Source organism: Lactuca sativa, chromosome 4 (assembly GCF_002870075.4).
Source record: "Lactuca sativa cultivar Salinas chromosome 4, Lsat_Salinas_v11, whole genome shotgun sequence".
Taxonomy (NCBI): domain Eukaryota; kingdom Viridiplantae; phylum Streptophyta; class Magnoliopsida; order Asterales; family Asteraceae; genus Lactuca; species Lactuca sativa.
Window position 1 is genome coordinate 132,689,402 of NC_056626.2, and position 8,742 is coordinate 132,698,143.

The 8,742-nt window shown below is 43.0% G+C and overlaps 1 long non-coding RNA gene across 1 annotated transcript; it reads right to left on the reverse strand.

The window, feature by feature from the left end:
• Positions 1 to 528: 528 nt before the first annotated feature.
• LOC111921504 (uncharacterized) lies at positions 529 to 2,157 on the reverse strand. The gene is made up of 2 exons (XR_002860194.2): positions 1,738 to 2,157; positions 529 to 811 (listed from the first exon to the last, which is right to left on the reverse strand). It is a non-coding gene; the product is annotated as an uncharacterized LOC111921504 (long non-coding RNA).
• Between the last annotated feature and the right edge of the window lie 6,585 nt (positions 2,158 to 8,742).

The window sequence follows — 8,742 nt, forward strand, 5'->3', positions numbered from 1 at the left end:
AATTATTCTTACTACTCATCCCTACCACTTTTAGATGATAATAAGTGTAATAAAATAAAAGCTACAACAAGATAATATCAGAATCATTGTGATGACTCCACTATCAATAATCAAGAAAGTGTTAGCAAAGCAATGCCTTTCCCTTCCCCTCACAAGCCCCTTTATGATTTTACGAGTTGTTACTCCTTCTGGATGATATCCTTTGTTTGATAGAGCTTCTTCTTAAAAAAAAATTGTAACTTTTATATCATTATTTTTATTATTTTTCACTTTAATCTTACATTAAGATAATGCCTCGTGTCATACAAATAGAACACAATAAGGCTACAACAAGATAACATAATACTCTCTGTCTTGATCTAAATTAGGGTTTAGGATTTAGTGGACATAAAAACTATGTAGCATTATAATGAGATCATTCCGCTTAAAGATTATGGCAACTTAAATTTTGATCATATTTGTGAAAATGTCATTGCATTCCATTATGGGCTTTTCTTGAGAGTTTTCTATTTTTCCAATACAAACAAATTAACAAGCAAAAGGACACTCTTTTATAGATATAGCCACAAACACATGCAAAAATATGTAAATGTGTTTATGAAGACAAATAATATAAAAATGATTGATTGATATGCTTCACTTCCACAAATTGAGCTAAAAAAACTTTCTTAATACAAGAAAATCATTCTAATTTTATTAGGTGGGTCATACTTTCTTAATACCAATACCATCATTTGATATCATTCATCTCTAATCACCCTTGGGGGTATCTTTCTTAGGTAATTCCTTGGGTTTTGCCTTCTCCATTTCCCTATAACACCAAAACATATACAACATTGGTAATTTTTAGTATGATCCAAAACGGGTCGGGTTACTTTTGCCCATTTCTTTTTGAGTTTGCATTTCAAACTCTAACACAAAGTTAGCTCAATTGTATGCTGTATAAATCTAGCAAGTATGACCATCAAATGTGAGGCATTGAGGATGAATATATAATCTCAGCATAATTTCTCAAAGTTGGAAGATGTGAACAACAAAAAATTGTCCCCAAAAAGTCCATTTAAGAGCATGATTGGGCCAATTACAGAGGCTAGATAAAAAAGAATAAAAGAAGCAACCAATTTAACAAAAAAAGGTTTACTCAACTAGTTCATGATAAAAAGGTTTATCATTGACCTCCTTGATTTCATATAAAAGCAAACAAGGGTTTCAAATTACACAATCTGGAAGTTAAAAGTGTTAATTGTGCTGATGAGAAAGTGATTTTTCAGCTATGATTCATGAGTTATGCAAAGATACTATTTTGATAGCTGAGAATGATGAGGCAGACTCACAAGAATAACAATAAACTTGTACAACAATGGTGCTCAATGCATTTACAAATGCTGAAGTTATTAGAGACATGACAATTTGTAGTGAAAGATGCCCTAAAACACAGTCTAATATAGTTGAATCTGCGATCAGAAACATTAAAATTTGACAATGATTATTGCTATTTCATTGTGTACTATTTCCTCTACGATATCCTTTTATGAAGATTACCTATGTATTTTATGTATTTGATTATGACTTATGAGCCCTAAATTGAGAATCATAGGTTCATTCTACACTAAATTGAACTTTGAATGATAACCTTGTTGCATAGAAGATAAAGTATACAGAAAAAGGTCTACACAGGAGTTCATAATCAAGCATGAAACCATGTGTGTGTGTGTGTGTGGTAATAATAGAACATACTTAGCTGCAGAAGCGGATTCTTCTTCGAGCCAGTGGCGAATTTGACGAACGTTGCGTTTGAAAATAGAGGCAGATTGTTTTACATCGCTCCTCATCAATAAAATCACAGCACTGACTCCTGCCACCGTCAATATCAAGTTTGTTAACGCCATTTGCTTTGATGATTCAAATTCAATCTGCAAATAAGTCCGTTTGACAAAAGATGGATTTGATTGGAAATTTCGTATCGGATGATAATTTGATGGTTATGGGATATGGAACAGATGGAACAACGACGGAAATTTCTTGTGAGCTGAGACCGATTCGAAGGAGGTTTGGGAGTTGGGAGTGTTGGTTATCGGCGGCGGCGGCGGTGGGTAGGGATGTTGAGCGACGGCTGGAAGAAAAAAGAAAAAAGAAATATAAATTTTGAACGGGAGGCCTAGCCTCAATTGGCCCTTGCACTATTAGTATTTTCAATCTAACCACAAATGTTTCTAAATATTTTACTTTAGTCCCTATCAAAATACTTTCATCCATCCTACTAATCTACTATAATAAATGAAGGTTTTTTTTACCACATGTCCTCTTCTCCTTCATTTGGACACATGGTATTTTCTAACATTTTTAAATTTTCTATTTTCTACTTGTCATTTTATTGTATTTTTCATTTTATTAAATTAAAATTCCACATTTAATATGTAAGATAATATATATGTAAGGTATTTATTAAAAAGGGTTTATATATGTAATGTATCTAATACATTAAAGTTTCATTAATTTTAATAATTCAAAAGATTTCTCATTTTTCTTTTAAATTCAAACTTTTCAAATTATTAAAATTTTATATTTATTTTTTTTAAATAAACCCATGTAATACATGGGTCTCACACCTAGTTCGGTAATATTTTCGTTTTTTGTTTGTTGCAATTTATTAATATGATTTTTACTGATAACAATTAAAAAATATACTTGTAATATTTTTATCTTAGTTTGAAAGACAAGATAGAAGTTGTGTGTATATTGGGGGTATTAACTATTAAGTTTGATATTATTATAATTTGTTTAATAATGTTAGTTTTCATGTGTAATGCGTCGTAGATTAATAGAGTAAATTACACGAATGGGTCCTATGGTTTACGGTAATTTATATGTTTCTAACTTATTTTTTTTAACTCGGAAGGTCATTACTTCCGAGTTAAAAAAAATAAACTAGGAACCAAACATATAAATTACTCCAAATCATAGGGGTCATTCGTATAATTTACTCTAACGATTATGACACTTACAACTTATGATTGGTGTTTATGAAAAAATTTTGCAAACCATTTTTTTTTCATTTAAAACATAATAATTTACTGTACAACGCTACTAACAAAAACATAAATTATTGGGGTATTAAAAGTTGATATCGTCAGAATTTGGTTAATAAAAATATTGGTTTCCATGACTTTTGTCATTCTTAAATTTATTCCTCTTGTCTATGTAACACCGAGAATTTCAAAATAATTTTTCACAATTTATAAAAACATTTCTCATTAACTTTTCATAAAAACATCAAGTTTAAATCTCAATTCACATTATACAAAATCGCAAGATCAATGTATATCAAAAATCCCATGCGTGTGTACAGATCAAGCCGGCGCTTTCCCACGGTCATCGCTAGTACCTGAAACAACAACACTAACACTGTAAGCACAAAGCTTAGTGAGTTCCCCAAAATACCACATAAACACACACACACACACACATATATATATATATATATATATATATATATTAGCCACTCGAGCCTATAACTCTGTGGGTCCGTGCACCCAAGCTCTGTGATCCCTCAGGTTCTAACTCTGGGAACCTTCCGGTTCCAACTCTATAAACATGCACATCATAAATCACATAGACATCATGCAGTACAACACATAGCATACACATAACATACACATGCTCTGACACATAACTCCGATTACCTACTCGAGGTAAAGTATAGTGAGAAGACTCACCTCGTGAATATCGATAGCTAGCAAATCCCGAAATCACACGTGCTCGATCCTCCAAGCTACAATCTCCCTATAACATCATATGTCTCTAGTTAACACTTTTAACACTAAGGTTGACTATCCCTCAAAAGTCAACACTGGTCAACTCTGGTCAACGGTCAACTTTGACCGGACTCGGCGAGTGCACTAAGGCGACTCGGCGAGTCTAGACGTTTTCACCAACTCTCTAGGATTCCCTTTTTACACGTCGAGTACCCCCCCCCCCCTCCTGACTCGACGAGTTCCACCTGGCAGAATCGCGGGGCCACCCGGACTCAACTCGCCGAGTCTCAAGAACAACTCGGCGAGTCCCAGCTCGACTCAGTCCACCTGACCACCCTCTCTAACTCGCCCTGACTCACTGAGTCAACCTATGACTCGACTGGACCACTCACTGGCCGATCTAAGGGCAATCTTCAAGCTACTCGCCGAGTCTGCTCATCGGACTCGGCGAGTCCATGCCATGCAATCACTCAAACTCGCTTCTAAGGTCAGATCTGCTCCAACAATTCATATATATGGCCTTCCTAGACTGATTCATCACGTAAAGCCCTTATCTTGGTGTTCACAACACACCCCATGGCTCATAAATAACATTTTGACCCAAGGCATAAGGATTCCAATCCAAAACCTCCATTGATTCACAAAAAGCTTGGCCAAGGGACACTCTGTACCTCCAAAGGTCCAGATCTACAACTTGACTCACTCAAGGGACCAAGGAAGCACTAGATCTTATCATAAAAGGGCTCAATAAGCCCTAAATCAACATAAATCTCATCATAGCAGAAATAGCTCGAAGAATATACCTCAAATGCGATGTTCTGGACCTCAAGCCTTCAGGAAGTGGCTCCCCTTGCTTTCCCTTAGCTAATCCTCCCTTTTCCTTGCAAGATGACACCTCCAAGATCAATAATGGCCTCCTACTTTGCTCCAAACGCTCACACTCGATTAGGGTTTCACTCAAGGGACTGGTGAGCACAAATGACGGCCATAAGGCCCTTTAAATAGGTCCCAAACCCGAGAAATTAGGGTTTCATTAAACAGCGCAGACTCGCTGAGTCCAGGCGCGAACCCGCGTCCAGAACCGCGATCCGACTCGGCGAGTCTGAGCTCCAACTCGCCGAGTCCCCTCTCAAAACACCAAAAACATAAACATAAAAGGTACCTGGAAATCCGGGCTATTACAATTCTCCCCCACTAGGACTAGACTTCGCCCTCGAAGTCTCGCTCTGAAAATAGCTCCGGATGCTGCACACGCATCTCACGCTCCGACTCCCAGGTCATCTCTGATCCCTTCCGATGTTGCCACTGAACCAACACCAGAGGTACCTCCTTGTTCCTCAAAACCTTGATCTTCCGATCTCTGATGGCCACTGGCCTCTCGGCATAATTCAGGCTCGCATCCACCTGAATATCCTCTAATGGAACCACTGCCGACTCGTCGGCTATACACTTCCTCAACTGTGACACGTGAACCGTGTCGTGAATCTGCCCCAACTCTGTTGGCAACTCCAAACGATAAGCTACTCGGTCTACCCTCGCAACCACACGAAATGGACCAATATACCGGGGCCCCAACTTGCCCCTCTTCCTGAATCGAATCACTCCTTTCCAAGGAGAGACCTTCAGGAGAACGAAGTCGCCGACCTGAAACTCAAGCTCGGACCGGCGTCTGTCTGCATAACTCTTCTGTCGACTCTGAGCGGTCAACAACCTCTGTCTGACCTGTTGAATCTGCTTTGTCGTCTGAAGCACTATCTCTGTACTGCCCATCACCTGCTGCCCAACTTCTCCCCAACAAATGGGGGTCCGACACCTCCTCCCATACAACAGCTCAAAGGGTGGCATACCAATGCTCGAATGATGGCTGTTGTTGTAGGAAAACTCTGCCAAGGGTAAGTACGCATCCCAGCTACCCCCGAAATCCAACACACATGCCCGGAGCATGTCCTCAAGCGTCTGAATCGTCCGCTCACTCTGACCGTCTGTCTGGGGATGATATGCGGTACTAAAATGCAGTCTAGTACCCAACTCATCATGAAATTTCTTCCAGAACCTAGAAGTGAAACGCACATCACGGTCCGAAACAATCGAGATCGGCACCCCATGCCGAGATACCACTTCCCTCACATACACCTCCGCCAATTTCTCTGCTGAAGAACTCTCACTAATGGCAAGGAAGTGAGCGCTCTTCGTCAACTTGTCCACAATCACCCAAATTGCATCAACTCCTCTGGCAGTCCTCGGCAATTTGGTGATGAAATCCATAGTGATCTGTTCCCACTTCCACTCGGGAACCTCTAATGGCTGCAGCTTGCCATGCGGCCTCTGGTGCTTGGCCTTAACCCTACGGCAGGTCAAGCACCTCTCAACAAACCATGCGACGTCCCTCTTCATACAGGGCCACCAATACTCCTTTCTCAAATCCAAATACATCTTAGTGGCCCCCGGATGGATCGAAAATTTCGACCGATGAGCCTCCTCCATCAAAGTGGTACGCGTTCCTCCCACAAACGGTACCCAGATACGCCCCTGAAATGTCATAAGACCCCGACCATCGGTCACGAACTCTGAAACCAAACCAACAACCCGTTCCCTCTTCTGCATCTCAGGTTGCACAGCCTCGGCCTGTGCCCCGCGAATGACGTCCAATACCGGAGCTATCACGGTCAATCTCAAACACACATCCCGCAGTGGAGTGCTCTCCGCCCTGCAGCTCAACGCATCGGCTACCACATTAGCCTTGCCTGGGTGGTACAGGATCTCACAATCATAATCCTTGACCACATCCAACCACCTTCTCTGACGCATATTTAGGTTGGGCTGATCCATCAAATACTTCAGACTCTTATGGTCCGTGTATATCATACACCGAACCCCATACAAGTAGTGACGCCAAATCTTGAGGGCGAACACCACTGCCCCCAACTCTAGATCATGGGTGGGATATCTCGTCTCATGAGGCTTCATCTGCCTCGATGCATATGCGATCACATGCCCTCTCTGCATCAGCACCGCTCCCAATCCCAAAATCGATGCATCACAGAATACCACAAAGTCCTCCATCCCTTCCGGGAGAGCTAACACCGGGGCTTTGCACAACCTCTGGCGAAGTGTCTCAAAGGAGGCCTGCTGCTTGGGGCCCCATGAAAAAGCAACACCCTTCCGGGTCAATCTGGTGAGTGGCACTGCGATCTTGGAGAAATCCTTGATAAATCTCCGATAATACCCTGCCAACCCTAGGAAACTCCTGATCTCGGAGGGTGACTTCGGCACCTCCCAACTCATCACTGCCTCCACCTTGGCCGGATCGACCAAAATCCCTTCCTGGTTAACGAGATGTCCTAAGAACTGAACCTCCCGCAACCAGAAATCACACTTGGAGAATTTGGCATAGAGCCTCTCCGATCTCAGAACTCCAAGAACCTCTCTAAGATGCTCTTCATGCTTCTCTCTAGATCTCGAATATACCAGAATGTCGTCGATAAACACAATCACCGACCGATCCAGCATCAGCCTACACACTCGGTTCATGAGATCCATGAACACTTCCTCATCCCGCACTCTCACCTGATGATATCCCGATCTCAAATCGATCTTGGAAAACCAAGATGCTCCCTGCAACTGATCGAACAAATCGTCGATCCTCGGCACTGGGTAACGGTTCTTGACCGTCAGCTTGTTCAACTCCCGGTAATCAATGCACATCCGGTATGAACCATCCTTCTTCTTGACGAACAGGATAGGTGCTCCCCACGGCGAGCTGCTCAGCCGAATAAACCCCTTCCCCAGCAGCTCCTGAAGCTGTGAGGATAACTCTTGCATCTTTGGAGGTGCAAGGCGATAAGGCACCTTAGCGATAGGCGCAGCCCCCGGAACCAAATCGATACTGAACTCCACTTGCCTCACAGGAGGCACACCCGGCAACTCCTCGGGAAATACCTCCGTGAACTCATGCACTACCGGAACCTCCTCCACTGAACTCGGCCTCTCGGAATTCACCCGCGTATCCACCACATACACCACAAAACCCTTACAGCCCTGCTGTAGACATTGCCTCGCCCTAGCAACTGAACAAAACGCTGATCCTGAATATGTACCCTCGCCGTACACCGAAAGAACTCCCCCACTAGGGTCTCGTATGGTCACCAGCTGTCGCTCACAGTCGATGACCGCACCGAATCTGCTCAACCAATCCATGCCCACAATGACACAGACATCACCCATAGCAATAGGAATCAGATCAATCGGAAACTCAACACCGAATATCTCAACTACGCAACCTCGGAGAACCTTCGTGGCATATATCACCCTCTCATCAGCTATGGAAACTCTCAGAGGCCGACTCAACGCCTCACGACTAACACTGATATGCTGACTAAAAGCCAAAGATACAAAAGACCGACTCGCACCCGAGTCAAATAACACCAAGGCAGGTACATAATTCACAAGAAAAGTACCTACGCATAACATAACATAAGCATAATATCTCAACATTAAAATAAATAAATGAAAGAATACATACCAGCCACGACATCGGGCACTGCGCGGACCTCCTCCGCGGTCAGCTGAAAGGCTCTCCCTCATGCCCTCGGCGCCTCGGCCTTCACTGGCCGACTCTCTGTAGCTCTGATGGCGGCAGGGGCAGATCCCTGAGGTGCTCCCTGAGATGACCCTCGCAGCTGCGGACACTCTGCCTTCCGGTGTCCGGTCTGATTGCAGTGGAAGCACACTGCAAACCCCTTGGGGCAATCCTTGGCCATATGCCCCTCCTTGCCACATTTGTAGCAAGATCCCGCTCGGCAGACTCCATCATGACCCTTGCCACACTTCCCACAAGTGCGGCCCTTCTGGCTCCCTGGTTTGGGATCAGCGGGCTTGGCCCGCTTGGCTGCCGGCTGAGACTGTGCCAGTCGCCGATCCCTCCCCTAAGACTCCGCATCCTCCCTAGCCTGAGTCTCTAGCTCAATCTCCCTCTTCCGAGCATTTG